Source organism: Lycium barbarum, chromosome 6 (genome assembly GCF_019175385.1).
Source record: "Lycium barbarum isolate Lr01 chromosome 6, ASM1917538v2, whole genome shotgun sequence".
Classification (NCBI taxonomy): domain Eukaryota; kingdom Viridiplantae; phylum Streptophyta; class Magnoliopsida; order Solanales; family Solanaceae; genus Lycium; species Lycium barbarum.
In genome coordinates, this window is record NC_083342.1 from 123264324 (window position 1) to 123268627 (window position 4304).

The following is a 4304-nucleotide window of genomic DNA, read 5'->3' on the forward strand; positions in this document are numbered from 1 at the left end:
TTCTGTTGTTTTCTTTTCTAATCCTTTGAACGGCAAGCTCGCAAGTTTCTGGACCTACTCGAGACATGGTCATTGAGTAACATGTTGGGATTTGAGCATTGAGATTATCCAAGTCACGAACGAGACGTTTTGATTCGGCATGCAGATATGTCCATTCTCAGCGTAACCCGCAATAATATTCTCATAAATCTGAATATTTCACGCTGTAAAAATCATCATTACTCCCTATAAGAAGTGGGGTTTCAAATCGTCTAGTTTGAAATCATTGTTATCAAGAAAACTTGTTTAACTGAAATAGCTGCTATGATTTGAACTATCATCACCACTGCTATTCGAATCATTTGGAAAGAATAAAGACCAATCTAAATTTCTACTACTCGACATTGAATATGTTGTAGTCTAATAACAAATGAAAGGCTACTTATATAGTTGCAAACCCCCAATTACCCTCGGGGGAGGGGGTTCATTATGACCCTACCTACTTACTTTATTATAGAAAAATATTAATCTTCATCGGACATCTCACAGTCTGAATCCCACTTGGATCTGAATCTTACGTAACCATGTTGCCCATATTCTACCCTTAGGCAACATATTTTCATCCGATTGTTCTCTTTGCGAAAACGGTTAAGAGTAAAATTCAACTTTTGTGGAGTGCCACGAGGCATTGACATAGCATGTTTTTTGGGCGGTTAATCCTTATGTTATATCCCGCATTTTTGTGCAATTGGATAATCCAAGACAATCGCGGGAAGACGACAAGCAAGGCCATATTTTATTTTGTTTGGCACATGAGTTGTTTATGAAAAATTTAGAAGTAAAGATAATGAGAAAGGTCAAGAGCATAAAGGGAAGTTGCAATATGACCCGTGGAAATATGAAAGAAGACGAAGGGTAAATTTGGAAATTGGAAAAAAAAAATACTTTTCATGAATTACAAGAATTAGCCATATAATTGGGCTTGAAAATTTGCAAGAAAATGGAAGGCCCAATCGGCCAAGGCATGGGTTAGGCCCAAGTGGGGGTCTAATTTTCAACAATAAAAGATGACAAGGTCATCTTTATCCCATAAGTTCTCTAGAAAGCTCAAGAAAGTGGAAGAACAAAAGAAGAGAGAGGAGCCTAAGGCCATTCGGCCATAGTGAAACCCACAAGAAAAATTGACAAAAATTCTTGCAAAAATCATTTCCTACCAAGTAGGGGGTGCACAACAAGGTGGAGTTGTTGTTGGAGCAAGGAAGGTTCAAAATCATACAAGTTGCCAAGAGTTAGGCAAGTGAGAAGTTGAAGAAGAAAGGTAAATTCTAGTCTTGTTTTATGTGTTATACATGGTTTATATGTGTTGTAGTATGCTAAAATGGATGAAATTCATGAAGGAGAGGAAATTAGTATGTGGCCGTGCATGTTCATATATGAATAAGAATCATATTTCAATTATTTTGTTTAGTATTTGGTTGTTATTGTTGAGAATATTATGTGGAAAGTGGAAGTTGAATGATTTTGGAAAGATTGTAGTTGTGTATGTGTGAGGTTGGCCGTGTAGTGTGTAGTGTGCATATGGTCGTGTGTGTGTTTCTTGATGAATGGATAGTGAGCAAGTTTTATCTAGTATTTTAGTTGTTGTGTTGTGAATTTTATATCGCAAGTGAAGAATTGATAAGCATGGTGAAGTATTAGTAGTTGGAAGTTGGTGTAAATTGAAAATAATGTTCTTGTATGGAAGACATGTAATGGTATTACTATGATGTTGTTGGAATATATGTGTTATAAGGTTATTGTTGTTTCATTGGAATTGGAGAGTCTTGAAGGAAGTAGAATGCTAATTGAAGTGTTGGAATGTACCTTGAATTGAATATGTGAATCGCTAGTGTGGTTATTGAGTTTATATTGATAGTTTGGCCGGGTTTGAATTCCCGGATTGTGACTGATGAGAATTTGACTAAGTTGAATGTCGAGGATGGTATATTTACAGAGGAAGTGCTGCCGAAATTTCGGTAGCCAAGTATTACCTTAAGATTTCAACTCTAAGTATCCTAATAAGAGTTTTGGTAAATATGACCAATTTGCAGATTTTGACGAAATTGCGACGTGAATTCGGAGTAGCAAAAGGAGCGGAAAGAGGTATGTAAGGCTTCACCCTTCTTTCTATGGCATGTCTTAGGTGTAATAAGTCGGGTACGAGCCTCGGGGACAACCCTAGTCCCCGGAATCCGCACCTAAAGTTTTCCACTTTTTGTTCAATAGAATTGAACTAGAAAGTGTGCAAATGATGGAAAAACCTCCTACACCCCTAGAACTTGTACAAATGGGACCCGATTACCCTAGAACCCTCACAAATAACGTTACGACATGTATCATATACAAATAGTATACGCTACCTCATCCGGCCCGAGGTGGGCCCATTACTCTCGGATTTTCCTTATAATCTTGTTGTACTTACTAGAAGCTGAATCCACGGGAATCTTTTGATCCCGATTTCGTTACCAAATGATAAGTACTATAAGTACTCCAACGAGGAGACTTCCATGATGATAATGATAACAATGATGTTAGGCAAGAGGATATGCCAATGATAAGTACTACCGAAACGATCCTATGACTAAGATTTATAAGCTAAGTATTCTATGTGAATATGAAAGTGATAAACTAATTCTTGAATCTTATTTATATCCCCTAGCTATGACTTTATTTTCTAAAGACTCCCAAACCTATGAACTGTCATCTACGACGCCCACGATTTCATTTTACGTTTACCTTATTACTATTCTCCGTTGACCATCTCACCTTAAATTAGTCGTCCCTTCGAGGTGAGACAAGAGCGATCACGAGTATTCCATAATGTAATCGGAGGTCACCGACCTTACGTCACTCCGATGGCTACATGATTTTTCCTTGGGCTCCCTTGTGTGCTTATATGATATATATGTATAAAACATGTATATGTATATAAGATATGTATAAGTATATAAAATATGTATATGTATATAAGATAAGTAAAGGTATATAAGACATGTATATGTATACAAGCTATATATATGAATATAAAGATATGTATATGACCCTGGGATGGGGGAAGGGATATATGGGGGAATGGGAAGGGAAACATGTTTCATTGCCACCTGATCAGCTGGCTTATCATCCCGGACGCAGGGTGCCCGGACGCGGGATATATGGGTGAGCCGGTGTATATCGGCGCTATGTGGGTGAGCCAACATTGCTCGGCGCTATGACATGACCTACCATGTCATGACCAGACATGATATGATAAGATATGCTATGGTAAGCTACACTATGACATGATATGCTATGATCTGCCACGACAGGACATGATACGACAAGCTATGCTATGCTATGATACGCTATGACATGCTATGCTATGGTTAGACATGCTATGACACGACACGTTATAACATGCCATGCTATGATAAGATGTACTATGATATGATATACTATAGCCTGACATACTATGACACGATATACTATGACGCGATATGCTACGACAAGACAAGATAAGATATGATACGATATGATACGATATGATAATACATGACATGATATAAATTCCATTTTCAATGTCCTATGACTCCATGATATTATTAATTATACACTATGTTGTTGCTTGTGTTATCTTCCATGCCTTACATACTCGGTACACTATTCGTACTGACGTCCCTTCTTGTGGACGCTGCGTTTCATGCCGCGCAGGTCAGCAGACAGGTGGACTTAATCCTTAGGAGCTCTACCAGTGGTACTTTACAGCGCTCCAGTTGTTCCGGAGCCTCACTTTAGTGGTACTATTTTGTGTATGCATTCTCGGGCACGACAGTACTCGACCCTTTTTATGTATAAATGTTCTATGTCTAGAGGCTCGTAGACAGATATGCACAGTCAGTTATGTACAATTAGATATGTGGTATTTTGGCGTCTTAATGTTGTTGTATAAAGTGATAACGAAGTTTACTAGTCTATGTTCATAATGACGCTGTTAATGTTAGCGTTTAAAAAAAAAATATGGCACTATTCATATGGCTTGCTAAGAGGTAGAGGTAAAACGACAGACAAGGGGTGCTCGGTACAAGTATCGGGTACTCGTCACGGCCCCTAGTCGGGTCGTGACACCTTAATGACCTTAACTTTTGTTCCAGTGCTACAGCCTCCCTAACCCGCCAATCCCACTCCTCTCTCATTGTATTATTGTATTCTCGATTTGAATCTGTTATTGGGGTTATTTGAGTATTTAAAATCATCATCTAGTTCTCATGTCCTACCTATTGCTTCGAATATATCTGTTGGGGTAAAACATG